The 27805-nt window shown below is 40.8% G+C and overlaps 1 protein-coding gene across 1 annotated transcript in view; it reads right to left on the bottom strand.

The window, feature by feature from the left end:
- Window positions 1–18191, bottom strand: part of RHOH (ras homolog family member H) — a 37427-nt gene extending 19236 nt beyond the window's left edge. Inside the window, exon 1 of the mRNA XM_082607850.1 lies at window positions 17939–18191. The gene's annotated coding sequence lies outside the window, so the exon portion shown is untranslated. The remainder of the gene's footprint in view (window positions 1–17938) is intronic.
- Window positions 18192–27805: the final 9614 nt, after the last annotated feature.

The following is a 27805-nucleotide window of genomic DNA, read 5'->3' as shown; positions in this document are numbered from 1 at the left end:
ACACCCCTCCCACCACAGGCACCTTATCTGTCAAATGAGCAGGTCTCACTGCGTCTGTAAGTCCCTTTCTTAGTCTGGAACTCCTCATAGCTCTTTCAGATACCACTCATGTAAAAACAAAACAAACAAAAAACACCTTGGAATATTCCAGTGATTTGGATTGTGCCTATACCACCTTGCTCAACATGCTAGAAAAATTCCTGGGGAAACTCAGATCCTAGGAAAAGAGGTTCCTTGCGTAACAGAGATAGTTGCCACAGTTAGGATTTATGGCAACTCCTTTCCTTTTGTCACTGAGTACCAGAAAGTTCAAGGGCATGCTTTAGCCTAAGGCTCACTTCCTCTCTATGGCCTTGTGAATGGGATCAAAATACAGGAAGTCAATTAGCCAAGATTCTTTGGCCATTGACAATGCATGGATGGGCACTGCCAGAGTACGATTCTCAGACTTGCTTGTTTTCTATGTTTCCATGGATCACCAACCTTCTTTTTTCTGATCAATATCTCTTCATATAAATCCAACTTCTCAGGAGATGACGCTCAGTCATCTTCATGTACTAGGCCACTCAAGTCTTGCCTTAGTGGTACAAGTCCACCTGAAATTACTTTCAAGAGACAATAGTAAGGTTCCAAAAGAAACCCCAGGACATCAGCATTAGCCAACTTCTCATGTCCATAATTCCAAAGTGAACTGAAATGCATCAGAAGATAATCCCCTAAACTCATTCCACCTTCCTGTAACCACCTCTTCACTTGTACATTTTGCTTGTATCTTGTAACACTCACATATCTCATGCAGACATCCATCAGAACACTTCCTTTGGGTTTATCAACCCCAAAGTGCTTACCTTGTAAGATTAAATTTGAAAACCTCCCAGTGAACTCTTCAGTGTTCCTTTTCCCATGAAGCTTTACTAGCCTGGCCCATGAGTATGTGTGTGTGTGCGCACGGGCGTGCGTAAACAGGAAGTAGAAAAGTGAGACCCACACTTGCTATTTTTTTTTTTTTTCGGCTGCACCATGCATCCTGTGGGATTTTAGTTCCCCAACTAGGGATTGGACCCAGGCCGTTGGCAGTGAGAGCGTGGAGTCCTAACCACTGGACCACCAGGGAATTCCCCACACTTGCTATTTTTCTAAAATAAGGTCCCAGGAAACTTTACAATCACAGAGTCAACTATCAGTAGGCAAAATATGTCCCCTCCTTTTTGCATCATGGGGCACAGAAAGAGATAGGGGGCTTCCTTTCTCTATGACATGCAAAATCTGTTATCCCATCTCCTCATTTTAATGATATTCTCCTGGCTGAATTCCAGTGTCTTCTTGACTGTGAGTCATCACTGCTACTTGTGCATAGAATTGAATGTTCAGGGTTCCTCATTTTGAAGCAGAACAGCAGTTCAGAGCATCTGATAAGATCCCCACAGCACAGTTCTTGATCTGGGTTCATCCAGAGGCCCAGCTCAGGGTAGCCCTCCCCACAGGGAGGTGGCAAAGGAAGTAGCTTCCCAATCAATCAGCAGTAGCTGCCATCCCTGCCAATAAGGATCCCCTGCAAGAAAGTCTCACACGTGGGCTTTCCAACCAGCTGGCACAGCAGGCACAGCATGTCTCCTTCAGGGGTCAGCCTTACCAGAAGGTACCCGCCTCCACAGGGGACATCAGGGTAACGGGAAGTCCCGTCCCGACTGCGCATCCCTCCCACCACTGAAACAGCCCTTTCTCCAGAGGCTCAGTGCTTTGTTGAAACGCGAATATCCTTGGAAGATAAAGCCCTTTTTACCCTTTCCACATTTATATGAGTGTGCTTCAAGTCTCTCTCTATCCTCAAAGCCAGTTTTGACTGGAGGAGGAGAAAGTTTCACCAAAAAACAAAAACTGTATACAAAGAGAGGTAAGGCATTGGGCATTAATCCCATCTAAATCCAGGCCCCTCCTAAACTGGAATAGCACTAGTGGCCTATCAGTCTCTTGTATTGTCTGTGGATTGATAATCTGAAGGGTCATTGATCTGAATTGTCAATAATACCATTCATGTGCTCATTCCTCCAATATGTACTACACTCTGACTACATGCTAGGCACTATACTAAATGTTGCAGGGGGAATAGAGAAAGCTGAAGAATTCTAATCCATCTCAAAGTCAAGAGTCCAACGTGTGGATGAGGATCACCTGGGTTCATAACACTGATCATGACTAAGGTATTAAGGAAGTACTTGGTGTTTATTCACTGCATTTGCTACTCACCCCACAGTGCTGTGATATACCATTAGCCCTAGGAAGTATCATTATTCTCAATTTACAGATAATTTTTTTTTTTTGGCCGTGCCACGCAGCTTCCGGGATTTTAGTTCCCCAACCAGGGATGGAACCTGGGACTATGGCAGTGAAGCGCCAAGTCCTAACCACTGGACCACCAGGGAATTCCCTCAGTTTACAGATAAATTGATCAATGTCTAGGGGGTAAAGTCCGTGATCTCCAAATTTGAGCATCATCAAAATTAGAGGTTGTTTAAAATGTTTTCCTGGGCCCCTCATGGGGACATTCACATTCAGTAGTCTCGGAAGAACCAAAGAAGCTGTTTTTAAAGTACTCGGATGACTCAGAAGCACAGTCAAATTGGAGAAACAATGTTACAAATCTAAGCACAGCTTTCTCAGACAGCTTTTCATCTGAACTTCACAATCTGGGTAGTAAGAATTATTATACTATTATCCTCAAATTACATGTGAAGCAGCTTCAGCACAAACACACAAAAAGACAATCACCTGCCACCCCCCCAAAAAACAAAACAAAACAAGTATTTTCTTTCCCCATTTTCTTTCCTTCTTTTTATCTGTTGCAAGCAAAGCAATGGAACTACCATAATGGATCATCTCATAAACAATCACTTATGACATCGCTCTTTGCAAAGTCTCTTCTGGTCTTTGTACATTACTATCTACAGAAGAGTAATCAAACAACTTGCTATGACTCTAAATAAAACTACCCCCAGGCATCAACCAGTGTCTTTCCTCATACTTCATTTTGCCATTAAAAATAATCAACATTAAAGATACTTAAGAGACATAACAACTGTATAATGGATGGACTTTGTTTAAATATTGAATTAACTAAGTCAATTATGAAAAGGTATGTTGGAGACAATCAGGTAGATATGATTATAGATTGGGTATTGGAAGGTTCCAAGGCATTACTGCTAATTTTGTTAGGTGGGCTAATGGCCACATGGTAGTGTAAGAAAATATTCTCGATTTCAGAGATGCATAGCATACGTGGGTAAAGTGACATGATGTCTAGAATTTACTTTAAAGTACTTCAGCAAAGGGGGAAAAAGATGAAACAAATATGGCAGTATCTTGACAGTTGCTGGATTTGGGTGATGAGCTTATGGGAACTTTTAGATGTGTTTGAATTTTTTTTTTTTTCCTGCGATACGCGGGCCTCTCACTGCCATGGCCTCTCCCGTTGCGGAGCACAGGCTCCGGACACGCAGGCTCAGTGGCCATGGCTCACGGGCCCAGCCTCTCCGCGGCACGTGGGATCCTCCCGGACCGGGGCACGAACCCATGTCCCCTGCATCGGCAGGCGGACTCTCAACCACTGCGCCACCAGGGAAGCCCTGAAATTTTTTTTTTTTTTTTTTTTTTTTTGCGGTACGCGGGCCTCTCACTGTTGTGGCCTCTCCCCTTGTGGAGCACAGGCTCCGGACGCGCAGGCTCAGCGGCCATGGGTCACGGGCCCAGCCGCTCCGCGGCACGTGGGATCTTCCCGGACCGGGGCACGAACCCGTGTCCCCTGCATCAGCAGGCGGACTCTCAACCACTGCGCCACCAGGGAAGCTCTGAAATTTTTATAATAATACAATTTTTTAAAAAAATCAACACCTTCACTTCTCCAAAGTGCCATTTTCCCCTTGTAAAGGCAAGTTCTCAACTCTTATTAAAATAGCTTGCCAATAAGCTATTCCCTTCACATCTATTTTTTCTTATTTATTCTTTAAAAAGGGTTTTTATTTTTTAAACTAATAGCCATGGAACATACGTATACCAAATATTTCTTTGTTCATCTGAAATTCAATATCTAACTAGTATCCTAGTTTTTTATTTGCTAGATCTGGCATCCCTAGACAAGGGGGAAAAGTCCTAATCAGGAGTCAGGATATTTGAGTTCAATTTCATCTCTGTCATTGGCCTCATAACTAGGAGTAACTACTCACCTCTAGGTGCTTCTTTTATCATGCATAAGACAGGAGGGTTTCATTCTGGCTCAAAATATTATGAAATGTAGATACTACTCTTATTCCAACTCCTTGGGTAGAAAATACCTTTTAAATAAGTACTCCTAAGTGACTTCTTCTCTTCAGGGGAATATTGAGAGGGAAATTCAATAAAGCAAAGACATATTGCTCCCAAAACATCAGGCTGATAAACCAAGCCATCGACAGTACCATTTATTGAGTGCCTACACAGTGCCAGATCCTGAAGCAAGCACTTTTATGTATGACCTAATTTTATCCTCACAACTATCCCACAAGGTAAATAATACTATCCCCTTTTTGCAGATGTGATGACTGAGATCCAGAGAAATTAATAACTTGACCCTAGTTAACTCCAAAGCCCTGAGCTTTATACCACACCTCCATGCTTCCAATTCTCTCATGCAGAGAGGATCAGGAAATGGAGGGCAGAACTGAGCTAGTGGATGGTTTCTAGCTCCTAAATCAGGCCTTTAGGTTTGTCTCTTGTGAGTGAATCCCCATGGTGCTGTGCTGGGTTATTAATGTTAAAACACAAATAGTAAAAAAAAAAAAAAAAAGTTTTTAAATAAATAAATAAATAAATAAAAACCCACACAAATAGTATACAGTGGGTTTGAGAACTGCAAAGAAAGCAAAATGTCCAACTACTTACTGGCTCTCATTTTATCTATTGATATTTATCGATTTTATCTATTATTTAACCAGCTTTTATTAATTGTTTCCTAGATGCACAGCACTACACTGGTCATTGTGAGAGATTCCCTGCTCTCCTGGAATTTAGCCTATTGTGGAGACAAGATATAAATGCTTGAGTCAGGCAACTAACAACTAAAGACATTAGGTACACTTAATTACTTAATTAGGTACACCAAAGAGTGAAACAGATCAGAAACACAATAGGATTTTAAAAGGATGGGAATCATTAAAAACAAACAAACAAAAACCGAAAAAACAGAAAAGGAAGAAAAAAAAGAAAAAAGGATGGAGGTACACATGGGCTGAGGGCACTGAAAAGAACTTGCGAAGAAGTAGGACTTAAACTAGGCTGTGAGGGGAAGGATTTGAAAAGGTTGGAGACAAAGGAAAAGGTCTTCTAGGCAAGTGGAACCACCCAAGGACTCCCAGAGAGAGTGACCTAGAATAGAGTCTCGAGGTGAAAGGAGTTGGAAAGGTAACAAGAGAGGGATTGGCATGTGCAAAAGCACAGAGGACTGTGACCAAAGATGTGTTTAGGGACCAAGTAGATCAGTGTGCCTGGACCCCAGACCAGAGTTCAGGATGTGGTAGGAAATGTGAATGAGAAAGTAGACCTTGTACCTGTAAGGAATTGGAAGCTACTGATGGCTTTTGGGTGGGGAAATATGTTCAAATTAATGTCTGGGGGTAATTGGTCCAGCTGTAAAACAATGTTAGGTAAAACACTGTTTCATTCAATACACAAAATATATATACGGAGGGCCTAGTGTACTAATAAACAAAAATGAATAGAACACAGTTCCTACTCTTAAGAAATTCACAATCCAATGAGAGACCACCAATTACAAGATAATGTAAGTTGTTCCTTAATTTAATTTATGACATTATCTGTGGCATGCATTGTTAGTTTTCTACTCAATATCCAAGCCTCTTTTTGTCATTAATAATATAATCCAATTTTGTTTGTAGGACTTTGTGCAAAGCCTTAGGCAATGGATCATTCTTGGCCTACGCCACTATTTCTCAACCTTTTTTTCATTATCATCCACCTCAGAGCATTTTTAGACACTTTTTCCCTAATCACCCCACTCATGAAATTTTAATACCATAAATATACTCTACGTCTGTTATGTATTGTATGTATACCTGTGCTATATACATAAAAAGAGTAATATCATTTTTTCTTCCTCTCCTCCCCACCAATAAACAATTCTCCCCCTTAGGGATTATCATCACCACCTCCCCTGTCGGGAATGCATGGTCTAAGGCCATTATATAACAATTCTACTTCCTGTTTCCTCACCCTCCTCACAGCTGGCCTGGCCACATAACCCAGTCCTAGCAATGACATGAAAGTTGATATCTGTTTAGGAGATCTCTGGGAAAATTCTTGTTTTCCTAGAAAAAGCAACAGCCATTGCCAGATCAGCTTCCTTTCCACCTCCACCCAATTCTACACCTCTCGATGGAGGCACAAGGCTCAAAGCTGCAGCAGCCATCTTGCAGCTATGATGAAAGACACGAGAACTGCAAAGGCAGTATCGCTGAGCCACTGAACCAGTGGCAGAATGCAGATCTCCAGACTTCTTATGTGGGAATCCAGATTTTTTATAAGTTACCATTAGGTATTGTATAAGTTGCAGCTGAAACACTGCTAACTGATATGTTGTCTGTCTCATGAATCATAGCTTGTCTGACATGACCATGAATTATTGTTAAACCAAAGCCTGAGAAAAACACAAACAAAAGTAAAAAAAATGTGATCAGGAATATTACACAAGCAAATAGGAGATTTCACTCATGTTTAAAAGGAAAATGCTTTCCTTCACTAAACTAATCAACTTTTCAAATAATCATAAAGTATTCCAACTAATATCTAGCACTTGAAACTAACAAACTTTAAGATACTTGATATTACTGCGTAGAAAAACGGTCATGAAAGTCTACGAGATAATTTTCCTACTTTATACCAAATGAATGATTTGCCTAGTAGGTATGTGTTACAAAATATTTGAAAGTCAGTTATTTCTAAATTAAATATTTAAGATACATAAGGAATATGTGCTTCTTAAAGGATCCCTTTGGGAATCTTTTCACATGTTAAAATTTTTTAGATAATCCTCTATATTCATCATTCAAATATTTTATATTTTACTTAAATTCTGATACTAGCTAAAGCTAATTCTCTTTTGTTTTAAAAATATAAACCAAACCTATTTAATAACTCCAATACCTCTCATTAAAAGTGATTTTCAAGGTTCAAGATAAAAGAAACTCAAAATCCCTTTAAATCTAAAGATCCGCTAAATCTTAAGAGAAAAAATTTAATTATAGGCTTAGGGCTTTCAAGCATTAGGTTTTCTTCAAAATATCAAAATAATTCTCACATCAAAATCACTTTACTAGCTTCACTATTAACCTCACACCATAAATTGACTTTCTTTTAATAAGGATTTTTTACCTTTTTTATTATAAAAGTAATATACTCAAATCACAGAAAATACATGAAAAATAAAAATCATTTAAAAATCATATGTAATCTTATCATACACTAGATGATAACTTTTAACATATTGGTTTATCTACCTTCATATTCTGAACTCATGTATAAAAATATATAGGCCTTTTTAAACAAAAATATGTAATTTTGTACTCAAACTTTTTCTCACGTATTAAACATTCTTCAAAAAATACCTTAATGAATATTTAATAGGCTGAAATATAATTTATTTAATCATGGCTTTCATTTTAAATGATTTTTAGGTTTTTCTATTATAAAAAAATCATTGTGTTAAAAGCTTTGCTTTTATAATAAAACACTGTTGTCTTAGGACTATTTCTTAGAAGCAGTCACAGTATATGAACATTTTAAGGCTATTCCTTCATACTGCCCAGTTACTTGCAATTTTTCTGAAAAGAAGCCTTTCTATAGCCATCTAAAGTAATTTAGAATAATAATTTAGAACAAAGCTTATTATGTGGTGAGCAGAAGTGATCATTCAACTCTTTTTTCCTGACTGGTGATATTATTTATAAATTTTACTTCAGCCAATATTATATAGGAAAAGGAAAAACTTGATAATAATTTAAAAGTTCTTGATCAAACTCTAAAAGACTATGAAGGCAAGTGAATTTGTTATGTTATTTATTCTGCATTTTAGTAATTAATTTGTTAAAGATCTAGCATTTAAGAATCATTAAGCACTCTCAAAATTGGCAAAAGAAACAAGAAGTAATTATAATTGGTAGATAAAATAACGAGCTACATACCTGTTGAGAAATAAAACCAGTCATGACCAAATACATAAAGGAAGGAGCACTAACATTTAAACTCCAAATAGCGTGCATGAATGTAGGAAAGAATTTTAAATATGATCACTTCAGCCCTCTAAAGAAAGGAATGGTAAATCAGAGGGAGCTTTAAGATAATATAACTTCTTAAGGTTGGCTGGTCACAGGTCTGAAAAAAACATTGTACATGAGCTTAAGCTAAAAATGCTGGTGACTTTTTTTCATGAGTACAATTGCACAATCTAGTTTCTAAATTGAAAACCACAAGAGTCTAGCCCCTGTTGGAAGAGAAACTTTTGTTTTTCCCTCCATATCTATGTGTGTTGGGTCTTTCCTGGATGACATATCAAATGGGTAGCCCTTGGGGAAATCCAAAACTATTGGTTTGGGTTTTGAACTTTTGGTCCAAGTGTTACACAGAACTTCCCTGCCACCATGCCAAAACTGTCCATGTATTTTCATGGCTCTAGAAGTTAATAGAAACTTTGCCACAATCTACATCTTGAAATCACTTTTCCTGAGATGCAGAGGATGAAAAGGAAAAAAAGATAGCTATGGGACTCAGAAAAGATACCATAGTTGCTTGCCCTTCATTAATTCAAGTGATCCATTTAAGCATCAGCTGTATTTCTCTTATATTAAGAAGCAATGTTTACTTTAAGCTCCTTTCTATAGATTCTGCACATTTTGAAGGGAAAGCACTAGCATGATGGTGTTTTTAATAAAAACTTAAATACTCATAAATAAAATGTATACACGTATATTTAGGTTAAAAGGCATATGCCACATTCTGTTACAATGAACATGCGTTACTATTATATTTTTAAAGTCAACATTATTACAGATATTTCTCTGATATTACCAGATATTCTGTGTATAGGAAGAGTGACAGTGTCATTTTAGTAAATGTAGGAAGTTGTGGTACTGTCAACATGCAAGGTTTTTCTGCCTTTTCCCCTCCTATTTCCTGTATATACGTCCAACACCCTCTTCTACTCCCTTATCACAGCCAGAGAAAGAGAGAGCGAGAAAGAAAGACTGTCATCGTAAATAACAGCAAGTTACTGTCCAAAGTTATTGGAGCTTGAGGAAAATCAGGTTTTATCCCAAAAAAGTATGCCAAAGGGGATTTCTAGACCCTTTAAGGGTTTCTGCAGCTGATGACAGTGGTTTGACATCATTTAAATTTGAATCCAAATATATGGCTCTCCTTTTCCTTGTTAGAAGGACTAATCCCAGGCATTCGTACACTTCTCAATCATGGCTGAAATCATTTTCAGCTCAAGATTGGAACAAAGGCAGTCAGGATTTTTTGTGGCAACTGAGAAAAAGATTTATGTTAAGATATGTGTATTTAGAAGTGCTCAAGAAGGCAGAAGTTAGAATAGCACTGGTGAAAGCAAAGGAAAAGCAGGGATCCTGCCCCAAAGAAAGGAGCCTCTGAAAGAAAGGAAAAGCCTCAAGGAAGAGATACAAGATACATGCCAGTCAGTTCCCCACAACAGCAACTAGGTTGCTAGACATAATGCCAAAGCAGGGGAAGCAATCTCCAGGAGACAAGGGGGTGGAGTTTGCCACTGGTCTTTGGTGTACATGGAATATTTCTGTTTTGTGGGCTGTAACTGAGGATTCTATGATGCCGTGTTATTATTTAAATGCATTAAATGTATTAAGATACACTGAATACATTGAAAAATACATTGAATACATTGAACTGAAATTGGCAGGAGACCTAGTCATGGGTGTACAATAATTTAAATGGTTGTAGAAGGTGAGGCGCACTAATTACTTGAATATATTTGTTACAGATTTTCCTTTTCTACCTCAAAGAAAGACGTATAATTCTTACACTATGCCAGACCAAGAGAAGCCTGACTCATATTTCACAATTTTTTTATCCAGTTGCACATACTTTTTCTCTGGAGAGTTGAAGACTGGGTGCATTTCCCCTCCCCATCCTGTATCTCCCCCACTCCATTAACATGACAGATTTGGGACAAATCTTCACACCCTGCCTAAGCCCCTATCACCATCTAAGTGGATAGGAGATTAACAAAGGCATGAGCTTTCAGCCGAAAAGACCCAGGTCCCCAAACTGCAAGTCAAGTACCCATTAACAGAAGAGGGCCAACTGGGCTTCTGTAGTCTAAAGGCTACACAGGAAAAGTACTATCTCCAAAGTCATCAGGGCCCAAACAGATGTTCAGCTTCAGATAGGAAAACCAGCATTTTACACTCAGAAGCGATCACATTACACACAGGCTAATGCCTTTACCCTCTAAAAGCAGCCTGGCTGGGTATCCAATACTGAATACCACTCACTACACTCTGGGGTTAGCCAGACTGGTATTTACAAACTGCCTGCATTTCTTGTGGCAACTAGGTACCACATGACAGTAAATAGGACATTAAAATAGAATCTTAGAGATGTTTTCCCAAATAGCTACTGGCTTCACATAAGATAATTCAGAATTAAGGACGTAGAACATTAGTCATATATACTCTGAAGAGAACAAGCTCTAGCTCCGCATGTTTACTGAACTGGAGGATCCAGTGCTATAAAATTACACACGTACCTGCCATGTTGTCCTCGTTTTAGCCATCAACTGGAGAGTCAACTTTTCTCTTTAGCAGCTAAATCCAACATCAACAATAACCAGCATTTTCTCAATTTCTGCAATGCCCTCTCTGTTATACTGACAGCCTCTCAGGCAGGATTTCTTAATATGAGGCCTCTGGACTACTGATTGTCCATGGATACACTCCAGAGGATCCCTGAATCCCTAAAAGTGTATGACAAATGTGCATGTTCTTGTACGTGTTCTTTTTCTTGGGGATACGGTCTTTGGTTCTCATCAGATTCTCAAAGGAATTTATGACCAAAAAAGTGATTAGGAAATACTGCTCTAAAGTGTAAGCCAATTAGTCCATGAAACACCCTGTAAAGTAGGGAAAAGGACAGTCAGCAGGCGCTTGCAGAAGGAGGTCTGACTTCAGGTGCCAGACCCTTGCATATCCAACAGACCCTGAGTTGTGCCTCCAAGGCTAAGAAGGGTTGTTGATTTGTCCTTGTTTTATCATGTCATGTCCCAAGAGACTACTGCCCCTGACGATAGGGAATGTGAAATCTTTTTTAAAGTTAAACAGTTTTCAGTGTAAAGTTGAAAGAACCCAATATATTAAAGGCTATTTGAGAGCTTATTACTGTCACTAAAGTTCTAAAGCCAGGTGAAGTCGATAATCTCAGTACCATGGCTTCTGCTACTGCGATGTCATTTACTTTCAATATGTTTATTTTGTGATACGTACATTGTTGTTATGGCACATGTCTGATTGTTATTACTATTTTGAGTGCTACAGTTCTGTATATAAAGTACTGCATTTCATTAAAAATTAGGTTTTCTTTCCTTCTTTAATGTGATATTATCATACACTAAGGCCCAAATGTTTTCTGAACATAGCACCGCATATTCTACTCAGGTTTATTGTTGATTACCGCCTCCCAATGATTTGAAATAGAATATTCATGGGTCCTAGACTCTCCCTTTAACCATTTTTCTCTGTGCTTCCCCTTGTAGTTCCCCTGTTCACAGTTACTTTCAGCTGGTCCAAATGCCTGACAAAACTTACTTAACTACAGAAGGGAATTTTATGGCACAAACTATATTCCCCTTTAAGGAGTATCATAAGAACAGTCTCCAGTTTTTAGTTTGTTTCTATAGATTTAACAGAATAACTTGTCCCTTCTGGGCTTTCTCTGTTGTCATACCTCTTTTACATCATAAGCCCTTCGATCCTAAGCCTCAAGGTAACAGGTTCACCCCCGACACACACAGGTAAACACACTGAGATTCGAGAACGCATGATTTAGAAGAATCATTTTCTTTCTGGTTTGAGCCCTACTGTTTTGGGATCTAAATGGAACTATTTTCACATCCATCTGGCTCAGCTCTGAGATCAGCATCTCCCTGTCTCTTCCTAAGAAATGTTCTCTCCTCTCTCTCCGGCCTTCAACGGTAGCTTTTCTCTGGGCTCTTTCTCAATCTCCACCGACTGCGTTAGCAAATCCTCCGAAGGCAGCCAGTCACTTCTTTCTTCCTGAGCTGCCCTAACGAAACCTACTTAGCATTCACCACTCAAGACTGCCTAGATGCTAACTCCCTTTACAATACCCTGCCCTGCCCAGGGTTCACAGTACACATCTGCATGTCGAAAGCAAGCCCCATCTGGTCCACAAATCTTCCCCTTAGCCATCCCCTTAAATATTAAAACTACTTAAGACCACTTATTTACAGGCTTTCTCCATAGTTTTTAATGCACACACACCACTTCTACAATACATGAAGTAAAAAAAATTCTACTATTTCACCATTCTAACACACCAAATGCTTTATTTTTTTATGCTCACATTTAATCCTCATTCATAACGAAACCAGAATGTAAGTGAAAATTGTAATCCTGATTTTCTAATTTAACACCATATCCAATACATTTTCATAACTACTGTTAATTATGACCTTTAATGACTGTAAAATATTCCACACAGTTAGTGCTGCCAGATCGCTTTTGCTTAATATTTAGGTTATTTTCAGATTTTTCTGTTATAATAACAATACAGTGAATATGTTCATGCATGTTATTTTTTCCCTTCTTTGAATTATTTATTTAGAATAAATTCCCAGAGGTAGAATTAATGGATCAAAGTGTATGAGCATTTCATTAAAAAAAATTTTTTTTTGTATTGTGGCCACACTGCGCAGCATGCGGGATGGTTCCCCAACCAGGGACCGAACCCAGGCCTCTGCAGTGAGAGCTCTGAATCCTAACCACTAGGCCACCAGGGAACTCCCCAGTATGAGCATTTTAATGGCTCTTGACACATTTTGACAAGTTGCCATGATTGTATTTTGCACATTTCCTCGTTGTCATTCTGGTAAATGTTTATTCAACAGGCTTTCCTCAAAAAAAAAAAAAAAAGTGTGGAGAGCCTGGTTGACAGTGTTTGCCAATTTTTGTGGTATAAATACTCATGCCATGGCCAGTTTCACTGAATACAAAGTTGGAAAGAGATACTTAATAGCACATCATTGTATAATATTCCTATCACACAGATAAATTGGAGTAGATAACTTCAAAAGCACAGGCGACAGTAAAAATGTGGTAAATAATCAGGAATAATGAGTGTTGAGTATTACCTTTATTTTTTTTTTTTTTTTTTTTTTTTTTTTTTTTTGCTGTACGCGGGCCTCTCACTGTTGTGGCCTCTCCCGTTGCGGAGCACAGGCTCCGGACGCACAGGCCCAGCGGCCATGGCTCACGGGCCCAGCCGCTCCGCGGCATATGGGATCCTCCCAGACCGGGGCACGAACCCGTATCCCCTGCATCGGCAGGCGGACTCTCAACCACTGCGCCACCAGGGAGGCCCTACCTTTATTTTTAATATAATTTACTTAACTGTGATTTACAGAATTTAATTTTTAATAGTGACTGTGTTTAACACCTGGCTTGCAAAATTTCTGGAAATATCACAATCAGCTCTTGTAAGCAAGTGCAGTCTCCCGCACACCACAGTGTGTATCTCACTTGATATTTTGCAAAAGCACGTCTTTTTTTTTTTTTTTTTTTTCCATTGGAGCCATTGAAAATTCACCTGATTCTCTCTGTGCCACAAGCAATAACCATGCTTTTAGGTTAGCAGATTATGATAATGCATAATGAATAAAACATAAAACAAAAAAACAAAAAGATGGAGCAGGAGGTCTATCTGGGTCAATTCATTCTGCCCACCCTCCTCCAATATGGATAATGCTCTCTTCATGCATTCACCTTACTAGTGTCTTTCCATGGGTCACCTATTAAAAACTACTCAATCATTTATTTTCTCAAGCAATGACTGAATGGATGATTATACGTAGTTCTCATGGCAAATGTGATGAAAACCATATTGATGTTACTTAACCACTCCCTTCATTGGTTTTCTTTTCTATGAAATGGGGAAGAGGTCACTGCTGACTTCAGGTTTACAAGAAACTAAGTTTAGTGATAAGAAGACGTCAATTTATGACCTAAGAAATTGAGCATTCTGTAATGCTTTGAAATTTTCTTCCAAAAGTAATTCATCAGTATTCTGTTTTACTGGAAAAGAGAAATGGGAGAGTAATTTGGCACTTTCTCACGTGAAAGCAAATTCCCTTCTTTGGGCTTTCCCTGAGTGAGACTGAATTGCCTCTACATGTCTATAACACTTCAGAATTTTTTAAGTGGTGCCCTACATTTGCATGTTAAAATGTAAATATGGTTGACAAAGACTCTAAACATGCTCATATCCTTGACCAAATCATCCCACTCCCAGAAATTCTCCTGAGAAATAAATTCAAAACAAAGGAAAATGCTTTTGTGTGACGATATTATCCACAATAGAGGGAAGATCATTTTACCTCATTTCAACACTTACTCAACTTACCATCTCAGTGCTGGGGGCCCTGTTAGGAGAGTTCTGGATCAATGGCTCCCAAAAGTTCACCTACAGAACAACTGTCTCCAAGTCAACTGGGGGAAAAATAAATTTGTACTTTTATCACACAGATTCCCGGACCCCACTCCAGGGTTGGGGTGTGAGACATGAGAATTGATATTTTTGAAAAACTTCCCAAAGGGTTTTGATGTCCAACCAGCTTGAGGAACTATGGTTCCAGGCCAGAACTAGACAAATCAAACTGTCTTTGAACAATGGTCCAAATCCAGGAACAGTATGACAACTTATGTAAGGCATCAAGAAGTTGCTCGGAGCATTCAAGCAGCTGTTGGAGTCAAATGACTGAAGAGCCTCAGAGGAGGAGCCTTAATTCTGGCACCTTCCATGGCCTTCTATTCACTCTTTCCCTCTCTGACCGCCCCACCCCTTCACTGCCCAGCCCAGCACTCAATACTGCCAGGCTGCTTTCTAGCACAATCCACTTTGGCATCCTATCCTGACTTGTGTCCTCCCATTTCCACACACAAAGCCTCCAAATTTCCTCCCTTAGGATATTAATGGGGATTTAGAAAGAAAAACAGTATTATGATTTGGCCAAAGTAATCTGCATGTATAATTGAGAATCCCCTGCATAACGAACATACCGGCCATATTTGCATTTTTAAAGGGCACTTACTAACTCAAAGGAATCTCTGATCTGGAGAGCGGAACAGGAAAGCAGGATGCTTTTTAATCTTGGCTTTCATCCAGACCCAAGCATCCAGAACTCAAATAAGCACTCTGGGCACTCATTGTCAAAATGGTCCCAATTCCTAAATAGAAGTGGATTTTTAGTTGTGCCTTGTTAGCACTAAAATTAAAAGATATCATAAAAAAAATTTTAACTTAAACTGGCCAAGGAAGAAGAGTCACCCACTCGCCTCTAATTCCAAGTACTCTATAATACCACCCCGTGCATTCAGAGAGCATCAGCCACAGATGCCCACAAATAACACAGCAGTCACTCAGAGAGTTGTCCTTTAAGTCTGAGAATTTGCTATGGAAAGGCTTAAAAAAACCAGTTTCTAATCTTGTTTCCCTTTTATCATATACATTATCGCTATAAAACATCTAACCCTGTCCTTAGCCTATTCTTGGTGCTCAAAAAATATTAATTCCCAGCCTCTACTTATCACCCCCACTTTCCTTTTAAAGGAATACTGGCATTTAAAAAGTCACCTTAGAGAGATCTTGTTCCCGAGCCAGGGACCATACCATCTTCATTCTAGTGTCCCCAGCCTTGATAAGAATCATAATAGCTACATTTACTGAGAGTTTATTTTATTCCAGACACTAGGCTAAATGCTTTACATATTTTTATCTCTTTTATCCCTACAACAATCCTCTGAAGTAGATATTTTCATTTATTGTTAGAGCTACTTTACAGATTTTTTTAAAATATGAGGATTGAAGAAGTTAAATAACATGTCCGAGGTTCTCATGAATCAGAAGCAACAGCACCAGGATTCAAAGTCTGGCTTTGTATTCACCGTACTGTGATTTTGTTGTTATGTGGATGCAGATATTTCATAGTCCAGGGAAAAAAAGTGCTCGGAATCATTAGGAAAAGAGCAGCAGCATATCCACAACCTCTCATTCAGACATGCAAAGGAAGTAACATATAGTTCATGGGATTTGGGATCTGACTTTTGAAGAATGGAGACTTGCTTGTAACTGGTCAACCAACTTGTCCTCCCAAGAGGAAGGCCACTTGAATTACCAGATGATTGAAGGGCCTCCTTAACAAGTAGTAACCAGAAATAGAGGTCTTACAGGTACCTTAAACCACACAAACCTTTCTCTACATAAATAATGTACTCGGGGAAAACAGTAGAGGGAGGGCAAGTGGAGGATCACAGATGCGGAGATGCATGAAACAGCTCCAAGCATGAAGGGGCAAGGATCTCATGTGGAATTCTGTTAGAGCTGTGAGAGCTGAGAAGGAGGCACTCAAAGGCATAAGAAGACTAGACAACCACAGAATGGTGTAGACTAGACAACCACGGAATGTTGTAGTCTTTTCTCTTCAGCAGCCTCTCAAGGTCCCCCATAACCTGTCTACACCTTAATTTTCCAAGCTTATTTCCTGCCAATGTGTAAAACAAACTTTCATCTTATCTCAGGTCAATTTCCTTAGCTGGGCTGGTCATCTTCTAGTCAGTCTCACTTTTGTGCCTTTGCCCACACAGTCCATCCAGTGTGAATCAAACTTCTCCTTCTCCATCTACTAAAATCTCTTATCTTTCCAAGGCCCATGTCTTTCAGACTACTCCAGCTTACCCACAAATCTCGTTCTCAGAACTCCTATAACTCTTACAGCCTGTGGCCACGCCATCCATCCCTTAATTCCCATCTTGCACTGCTTCCTGAATTTTAGTTCTGACCACGTCTACTGGATCCTTCAAAATAGAGAATTCTTTACATTTCTCTTATATCCTTCATGGCACCAGCTTAGAATCAATAATGATTATCAACTACTTGTTGTTTACTTGAATATTTCAATGCCAGCTTTAATTTAATAAAGAACCCAAAACCAGTGATTTCCCAAACTTTATTTAGTTACAACTCAGGCTACCAGCTGGTACCTCACAGCATGTCTCCAAATCAAACCACCTCAAAAACTAAATTTAATTTAATTTAATTTAAAAATATGTACTTATACATCAAATATCACTTTTAGAAAAAGAGGACGTTAGCATTGGGAATAGGTGAAACCCACAAGCTAGGAATTCCAGATACGAATCTACATCATTTGGATTTTTGCTCTGTTTCTTTTTTGAATTAGAAAATTTTAAAACTCATATTTGCACAACTTAGAGGATCTTTGGATTTACTTCATCAAACATTGGGTGATATTTAAACTACCCAAATATTTGAGCTCAGTCATTGCCAATCAAAAGCATATGAATTCTCTAGGAGAATATCTGGAAAACCCAAAAGCCAACTATTATAACTTTTAATGTTTCAAAAACTATAGGTACCTTGTTAGACTTGGGCAGGGGTGGGGGGTAGTTGGATATCAGAGCAATTCCCCTTGCCCACGTAATGTGGTTCCATACTTCACAACAGGTAGAACAGGGAAATCACTATGTTGAGCCTATTGTAAAAGCTAAATAAAGTCAGAGAGATTTCTGTTAACACTGAAGAAATATTTTTGAAGAAGCAAAACTCTTACCTGTTGTAGAATGCCGAAGAAATTTCTTGACAACAAAATGACTGACCCCAGAAGTCAAATTTGTTCGGTGCAGGTAAGTAAAAACACAAGCCGCCCAAGCCCTTTCACTGCTATGATTTCCTTCTAGGATCAATCTTTTCTTCCTCCCCAAGAATATAACTGTTTCACATTGGAAGAGCTAAAATTTTGAGAGTTGGGCTGGTGTAGAATCCAACCCAAGATGGTTGGGTTTAGTGTGCGTGGTGACTGAAGCAGCTGAACAATCCAAATGTGACAAAAGAGATTAGCAAGTTCCTGTGCATAAGTCAATTTCCTGTAGCTGGCTTCTCCGAAGAGAGGGTTTCATTTGATGTGTGTATATGTGTGTGCACGTGCATTTCCCTCCATGACAATATGAAAACTTCCCCAGATAAGAGACAGAATAAGACCTTTGCTGCATGGCTGAATTTGTGTTGAATTTATCAGCTCTCTAGGGACCATTTCCCTCTCCCTTTCCCCCCATTTCGCACCAGCTAATCACCTATGAAAAACTGTGGAAAGGAAGAGTGAAAAACCAAGATGATTCCTTAAGGAAGTGAAGTAAACCAAGGGGAAAAAAAAAAGGCCACAAGGCTACTCCACAGATTGGTCTTGGTTAATTTAAGCTTAGGAAAAAGCACCTTAGATCTTCATGTCAGCTTGGTGAACATACTGACTATGGAGGGAAAATGGTAAGTGGGCGGTTCACTTTGTTTCATTAGTAACTATGAAATAACAATTCGGAAAAGACAGACTCAGCCCTAGTGAGAGCTCAAGCAGCTCCGCCACGCATTTACCCTTCGATGGACCAGAACCTGTGTTGTGAGATACGTGACTATGAGTTGTTTTCAGACTCCTCAGAGTTTCATTATTTGCCTCCAAACACAAATTGACTCCTTCTGTCCGTCAGTGCAATCCAGGTGTAGAGACCATCTGAACATATTTAGATTATGGCTGAGTTGCCTACACCGATACATTTAACTTTCATGATGTGGTCACAATCCCCCTTGCCTCAAATCCCTAAGTAATTGTAAATGCTACCTCCCAGGGTGAAATCTCGGTCAAAATACCTACATGCCATAAGGATAAAATCAAGTTCATTCAAGTCAACAAGCATTTATAGAGCCCCTATTGTGTGCAAGGTCCAGTACTGGGGTGGAGGAGGGCACATAAAGATGAACAAGGGGCTTCCCTGGTGGCACAGTAGTTGAGAGTCCACCTGCCGATGCAGGGGACACGGGTCCGTGCCCCAGTCCAGGAAGATCCCACATGCCGCGGAGCGGCTGGACCCGTGAGCCACGGCCGCTGAGCCTGTGCGTCCGGAGCCTGTGCTCCGCAACGGGAGAGGTCACAACAGTGAGAGGCCCGCGTACCGCAAAAAAAAAAAAAAAAGATGAACAAGATGGAATCTCTCACTCATGAGAGTCAAAATCAAGTGAAGGGGAAAGACATGGACATAAAAGAGATGCTGTGAGCCAGGATCTATTAACAAATCTCACTCAAGGGACTTCCCTGGTGGTCCAGCAGTTAGGACTCTGCACTTCCACTGCGGCGGGCACGGGTTCCATCCCTGGTCGGGGAACTACGATCCCGCATGCTGCGCAGGGGCCACAAAAAAAAAAAAAAAAAAAAAAACTCACTCAAAAAATCCTGGGACACAAGAGTCAGGTGAAAGGAAAGTGCGTGTACAACCTTTCGGCCAGTTAAGATAGTCATTGAATGTTGACATGGATTCTCTCATAATATTCCAGGGACCCTTGGCTGGCTTCCAGGAGGCCGCTCAGACCTGCATGCATCATCTGAGGGCCACCCTCACTCCCTCATCGTTGCAGCCTCAGTATCCTGTTATGTGCCTGCTACTGTGAACTGAAGAGAAACACAAAGGCTGAGACATATATTCCCTGTGCTCATAGGACCTATGTTCTGGTTGGAGGAGACAAAAAAAAAAAAAAATTCATACAAATGCAATAACGACAAATTGTAATAACTATTGCAAAGGAATCAGAGAAGAAGCTTAACTAGAGAGCAAGACAATATCTACATCCCAGGGGTGGTCCAAGAGGGCCTCTTCGTGCAGCTGACATTTAAGGTGAGACCTGAAGCTGTGACTCTAAGCCCTGGTTGAGAAGCTTTTTAAAAATACCAGTACCTAGGGAATTCCCTGGCGGTCCAGTGGTTAGGACTCTGCACTCCCACTGCAGAGGGCACGGGTTTCATCCCTGGTCTGGGAATACAATCCCACATGGGGAACTAAAATCCCTCATGCAGTGCAGTGTGGCCAAAAAAACCCAAAAAACCAAAAAAACAGTACCTAGGCCCCACCCCCAGAGATTCCAGTTTAATTTGTCTGGGTTGGGGCCTGGGCATCAATATTAACTCCCCCCCCCATCATTCTAATGTGATGCTACTGCTCTAATGATGAAAAAGAGGAACCTAAGGGGAGTAGAAGGAAAGACATTCCAAGCAGAGGCAATAGTATGTGCAAAGGCCCTGAGGTGGGAAAGAGCTTGCCGTGTTCAAGGAAGTGAAAGAGGATTGATGTGTCTGGTGTGTAATGATGGCAGGAATAAGTGGTGGAAAATGAGTATTCTCAGAGATGGCCACCCAACTACTAAGGCCATAAGAGACTCTTACATGAGCTCAGGCATCAATTTGTTAATGTGCAGGGAGAACTCAATCTGGCAGGTGAGATCCTTGAGCCCTCTGATATGCACATATTTCCTTCTAGAAAATTCTCCCGGGAAAGTCAGATCACCATCATAATGTTATTAAGTAAGCAGAACATATGGCTCGTGGATACTTTATTTATTTACCTCTAAGTTGGGTCGTCAAGAAAGATTTAGGGCAGCTTATAAAAACACATACACCTTAGCAAAAGAAAGCAAATTAAAAACAAGAAATGGAAAGATGAGACCAAAAGAAATGAAGACAAAAATTAAGCTAAAACTAGGGGTGAGGTTGATAGAGAAAATGAAAATGCCATGTTCTAAGCATTTAAGCAACTGGTGTGAAGCAGCAAACACTACCACATAGAAAACTGAGCACCCAATGAATAACTGGGAGCACACTGCTCAGGATGGTGAGGGCTTCCTGGCTCCCCGGTGCTGAGACTAAAGAGAAACTTGGCACCTGGATTCTAATAGGAGGACATCACAACCGAAGTGAAACACCATCCTGAGACTAAACGCTGCCAGCGGCACGTCTTGTGAGATGGTTCCTTACATTTTTCCTCAATGTAGGTTGATTTCATCTCATGAAAGAGTTGACTGAGAGCAATCCCACGGTGCACATAGGGGAGGGTGTGTGGAAGGATGAGTACAGTGTGTGCTGCCCCATATCCTGCTTTGATATGCCAGTTTAATGGAGAGATGAAAATAGACTTCAGAAATGCTTCTGAAAGTTCAGGATAAAATCGTTTTCTCATCCAAGCTTCCAAAAGCTTTGAGGCAGCAAAGTGGTGAAAATGGATGTAGCTCCAGCAAGAGATCCAGTGGTTTTGTCAGTGCCCCAGTGTCCCTTGGGAAAGCAGAGGCACCGGGCAAGGACAGCTGCCCACGGGGGGCAGCCCCCCCTCCACCTCCAGGAGAAGGCGAGACTCTGCCCTTTGGGAAACAAAGAAAAGGCACTACAAGCACGGTTTGTAAGTTCAGGGCCTCGGGCCGTGTGCATTTTCTCCACAAACGGCACACATACTCCGGGGCAGGGTAGATGGGGTGTGTCCGCAGGCCCAAGCACTCCCACCCCGCCCTGCAAGGTGCTGGGAAGGGCATGGCCGTCTGGCTGCAAGATGCCCCTTTCCGTCTTGGTTCCCGGCTAACACCCTTGCCTCTTGTGATGGACTTGCTCTCTCTGTGTAGGTAACTGTAGTTTTAGATGTAGGTGGAGTCAGGCTTTGTGCTGCCTCCTACCTCTGACGTTGAGAAATGGTTTTTCCTGTTGCCTTTACACACCTCTAGTCTTCACATATATTTTAATCTAAGAGTGGATTTTCTGGATGAGGGTTGGAGAAGGTTGGGAGACAGCTATCTAGCCTTCTCCCTTTTCTGGAAATCTCTCTCTCTGTCTCTCTCATTCTTTTAACAGACAGGGGTAGTGGGGACAGAGATGTAGAAAATAACCTAAAATACATGTACACACTACACACTCACACACACACACACACACACACACACACAGATGCAAACCTCTGGGTGTTTCAGTTCTGATGCTATATAGTCCAGCCTTGGGACAGAAGTGAGGGGAAATCCTGGGGATTCAGTGGTGGGAAGAAAGGAAAGGATGGGTGTGGAGGTCCCTGTAGAATCCGGCCCCTTGTTATAAGCCATATTCAGGAAGCCTTCTGTAACAATCTCACAACCCACTGTGAGCCGGGCTAGTGCCCTCCCATGAGCTCCACAGCACCTCCTCTTAACCCTGCCAAGCACTCACCAAACAGCCCTGTCATGTCCCGCTCAGAGGCCCTTGAGGCCCAGGGCCTGGCCTTGCTCACTGGTGCATCTCAGGCACTAACTATTCAGCTACGAAAGAACCACTTGCTGACCCACAGATTGATTCTCTCATCTGACCCTCACAACAGCCTTATGTGGTAATCATTCTTAACTATATATTTTACGGCCAAGGAGACCTCAGCTGGCTAAACAATTTGCATGAAACCACATGGCCCCAAAAGAACAAAGATTCACCCCGTCCATCCGTTGTGGCTGTTCACTCTGCTGGTTCCCAAGGGGGAGAGCTGGGCTGCTTTGGGAACAGAGAGGCAGCCTAGCCTTAGCCACAGGTCCATCTTTTCTCTCCTGAGCACCCCTCCACGGAGGTTCTCCAGCAAACACAATCTGCTAAAGGTCAAGACTTGTTTTCTCAAAACCACCTTCATTTGAGATGTCCTCTGATACAGCAGATCAACAGCTTATTTCCTCTTTAACAGTTTCCTAAGAATGAGGACCTCTTCTAGCGAGGGATTTGAAATAATGTAACGACTGTCTGTGTACTCTGAACTCACACGTAAGTGGTGTTCTTGCCCATTGCAAAGGTCTCTGCCATCTATACCACAGAGAACTCTTAATGACAAGGGTAATTGTAATGGATAGCAAACCTTGGAAACCCTGTGATATCAATCATTTACTAAATTATTTTTACCCTGGGTTAGTAAGATGCCTCCCCCTTCTTCTTACTGTTAGAGTATTAAGTGAAATGATTTCGATTTCGTAAGTAGCTTTTAACGTTTGCACAGACCCTCATTCACAATATGCCACCTAATAAAATAAAATATTTCACTGGGTTCTGAAGATGGGAAATATGTACTAAAACTCTGTCTGAATGTTTTGAGTTTCAAACCTAGGGCATTAGTCAGACCATAATTATTTTTACTCAGCTCCCCACTAAGTGATTACTGTATTAAACCGAAACACGCTTTCTTTCTGATTGAGAGATTTCATGATAGGGAGTGTAAAATATTAGCTCTTCATAAGAGAAAGAGCTTAACTCTGAAGTATCACTTTCAGTGTAAAAATACACTCATATAAAACACTTTAAAATTCTAAATATTAAAATATCCTAGAAATGCCACAGGCTAGAAATCACATGAATGATTTCCTCCTTATGCATTTTAATTCATTAGAAACAACAGCCTCCCTAACCAGATCAGAGTATCATTTCAAACATCTTCTAGCTTCCCTCTTATAGCCATAGCTATAAAAACATCATTTCCCTGGCTGTGATTCTCATCATCTATTTTCTCTTTAACTGTTTTAATGTAACATAATTGCTTTTTGTTTCAGTGAATGCCAGGTTCTCAGGATTCTCATCTGCCATTTTAATCCTGGTTTGTTTGCCCTGTATAACTGTGTTTATCGAGCAAACATTTATATCCTGGTTCTTTTTATTGCAGAGCCATAATTCATAATAATGCAGGGTCTTGTTGCAAAAGATAATAGCACTCAAGATAATCATTCAAGCTGTGGTGTAACTTTTTTAAGTGTCAGAGCAGAGCTAATGTTGTCAAACGCCTGTAACCCTTCAAAGCAGTCCCTGGTTAGTTAATGTACTTTTCCAACCCTGCAGACATCAGGCAAAGCACTTTCAGAACCTTTTTAGAACCTTCCGAGACAGCTTAATACACTACAAAAGAAAACCAGCAGTGCTGCATTCTATTCACAACTTGTTTTTGACTCAAAATATAATCTGGCTTGGTCACCTACCTTATTCACTGGAGGTAGCTCCAAAGGGTTGTCTCCCAAAATCAAATCCACCCCAAAAGGACAAAGACTGGCTATCACTGAAGAAATTTGAAAGACTGTGCCTCAGGCTCTGAGAGCAAATCCAGGTGAGGAGTTTGAAATGTAATGTGAATAAGAGTAGCATCTTTGGGTCAAGTGCATGAACTTCCAGGGGACTCCTGCACTGCGTACAAGATCCTCTCTGATGTAGAAATTCTGATTTGTTTAAAAAAGAAGAAAGCCATCACTGCTTCTTCTCGCATTCATATTTTACTCGTTGCCTTGATAAGAATCTTCGCTTTGGGCACAAACATCACAGGGTAACTGCATCTCAGCACACCTGCTCAGAGTGGGGGTTGCAGACGTTTCAGTTAAAAGGCAGGGCCCAGTGAGTGCTAACTTGCCATCTTTACAAAATAACAGATCTCCAGCACAGTTCTGGAGGGAACGGGTTGAAGCTTGTACCCAAAGGCAATCTGAAATTTTGGAGAATTATAAATTTGGATTTGGACAAAGCAAGATTCAAACCCCAGCTCCACTTACTAGCAAGGATGAGGCCTTGATCTTCCCATCTGGGAAATAGGTATAATTACATCTACCTGGGAAGGGTTTTGTAAAACGGTTGCATAGTCCTTGGAATATAGTAGACACTCAATACATGGTGTCTATTAATAGCTACTCCTGTTTTGGACTTTTGCCTTCTGGAGTTTTTTCCCTCCATTTCTACCCCCACTTTAAATAACAACTGTTATATTTCAGAACTTGAGAAGCTTTGCCAGTGCCAAATTCTGGTTGAATAAAGTCATACAAGCTTACAGATCATGCATAGGATTCTAAGTCATATGTTGATTGTCTCAACAGGTTTATTTTTGTTTTGTTTTTTGTCTTATTTTTTGGCTGCATTGGGTCTTCATTGCTGCGTGTGGGCTTCCTCTAGTTGCGGCAAGCAGGGGCTACTCTTCGTTGCAGTGCGCAGGCTTCTCATTGTGGTGGCTTCTCTCGTTGCAGAGCATGGGCTCTAGGTGCGCGGGCTTCAGTAGTTGTGGCTCACGGGCTCTAGAGCACAGGCTCAGTAGTTGTGGCACACAGGCTTAGTTGCTCTGCGGCATGTGGGTTCTTCCCGGACCAGGGATCAAACCTGTGTCCCCTGAATTGGCAGGCAGATTCTTACCCACTGCGCCACCAGGGTAGCCACGAAGATTGATTTTAAACTTTAAAAGCTGTCAGTAGGGTTTCCCTGGTGGTGCAGTGGTTGAGAGTCCGCCTGCCAATGCAGGGGACACGGGTTTGTGCCCTGGTCCGGGAAGATCCCACATGCCGCAGAGTGGCTGGGCCCGTGAGCCATGGCCGCTGAGCCTGCGCGTCCGGAGCCTGTGCTCCGCAATGGGAGAGGCCACAACAGTGAGAGGCCCGTGTACTGCAAAAAAAAAGAAAAGGAAAAAAAAGCTGTCAGTATTTTCATCCAAAAAATATCTTGTTTTTTTCTTTGCACTTTTTCAGAATAGTTCTTTGCCCCTTTTTTTTTTTTTTTTTTTTTTTTTTTTTTTCCGTACGCGGGCCTCTCACTGTTGTGGCCTCTCCCGTTGCGGAGCACAGGCTCCGGATGCGCAGGCTCAGCGGCCATGGCTCACGGGCCCAGCCGCTCCGCGGCATATGGGATCCTCCCAGACCGGGGCACGAACCCGTATCCCCTGCATCGGCAGGCGGACTCTCAACCACTGCGCCACCAGGGAGGCCCTTTTGCCCCTTTTTTGTCTTCTTTTCCTAAGATGACTCAGTGTATAGGCATGAATTTTAGACACTTTGGGGTTTTGTTTTTTATGGGGTTTTTGTTTTGTTTTGTTTTTGTTTTTGTTTTTGCCACAATGCGTGGCATGCAGGATCTTAGTTCCCTGACCAGGGATTGAACCTGTGCCCCCTGCAGTGGATGTGTGGAGTCCTAACCACTAGACCGCCAGGGAATTCAGACATTTTGTTTTTAGATGCACTTTTTGTTAGCTATTGCCACTATACCAATAAGCAAGAGGAATTTCAGGACTTCCCTGGTGGTGCGGTGGTTAAGAATCCGCCTGCCAATGCAGGGGACATGGGTTCGAGCCCTGGTCTGGGAAGGTCCCACATGCCACGGAGCAACTAAGCCCGTGCACCACAACTACTGAGCCTGCACTCTAGAGCCCGCGAGCCACAACTACTGAGCCCATGTGCCACAACTATTGAAGCCCGTGCATCTAGAGCCTGTGCTCCACACAAGAGAAGCCACTTCAATGACAAGCCCATGCACCGCAACAAAGAGTAGCCCCTGCTCACCGCAACTAGAGAAGGCCCGTGTGTAGCAACGAAGACCCAACACAGCCAAAAATAAATTTAAAAACAAACAACAACAACAAAAAAAAAAAAAGAAAAAAAAAAGGAATTTCACCCACTACTGAATAGCTGTGCTGACAATGTGAAGGACATGTGTAAAAATGTCTTTCATATGCTCTTCTGAAAAAAGTTCTGGAAGCTATTACAGATATATACTGATTTATGGAAGAGACGAGGCACTATCTTCTGAAAATCACATGAAACTAGAATTTATATTACTTGTCAGTTCATAATCTGAACAGGTAGCTCTCTTAAATGAATAAAATACATCTTATAGGAATATATAACCAACACAAGGAAGTCAGGGTATGTTCTGAGTCGAAGATAAGATGACCAGTGGTGTTTTACTTTCATATAGCAGTTTTTAAAATTTTTTGCACAAATGCCAGGAATGTGTGTAGATTTTTGTCCTTGGATGAATGTAATTGTTTTTTGTTCATTTGTTTTTTAAGGTTCTGTTTACAATATTAAAAATGGTTAAGAAAATCAGCTCAATATCTCTTTAAGCTTACCAGAAAGTAGCATACTTCTTAAGCTGGTGTTTACTTCAATAGAAAATTTATATTTCACCTGTTGGCAAACCTAGAATAATGTGGCCTGAGCTTTGGGAAGCCAGACTCAGAGGAGCATAACCCTTCTTCCTTACCAGTTAACTTCCTATGTTGGAAATACCCACTTGCTTAAATGATAAATGTTGAGTCTACTAAGTAAAATCATGAATTCCACTCACTTTATTACTGATGCAACCTTCATGGAGAGAACTAGCTTGAAACATTTGTGCGAAAGTTTGTACTTAGAGTATTTATAAATTGCACTTCAACCCATAGATCAAAACAAAACAAAACATCATATCATCCAGCTGAGACTTGACACCAGTTGGCATTGCTTATTAGAAAAATAGTTATGGGTGCAATGAAAGAGAGGCAGGTGTAGGCAGTAGAGGCAACTACTTCCTTCTAGAAAGCACTGATTTCATCTCTTTGCTGATGGTGACTCATTCCTAAGAGGCAGGCAATTTCAACTCACTATAAATCAAAAAATACTTAATGACATGGAAATGTGCACACAATATACCGTTAAGTAAAAAAAAGCAGGACAAAACTTGAATTTGAATTCAACTTGTTATTATATACACATATGCAAATGTTAATAGAGGTAATCTCTAGGTGACAGGACACCAGTAATTTTTACATTCTCTTTTTCTGTATTTCCCAAATTTTCTATATTAACACCTATGTAAGCCAGATAGAAAATTATAGGGTTTTTTTTA

The sequence above is a fragment of the Mesoplodon mirus genome (assembly GCF_964341445.2).
Source record: "Mesoplodon mirus genome assembly, chromosome: 2".
In the NCBI taxonomy this organism is placed as follows: Eukaryota; Metazoa; Chordata; class Mammalia; order Artiodactyla; family Ziphiidae; genus Mesoplodon; species Mesoplodon mirus.
This window is presented reverse-complemented; position numbering and strand designations above follow the sequence as displayed.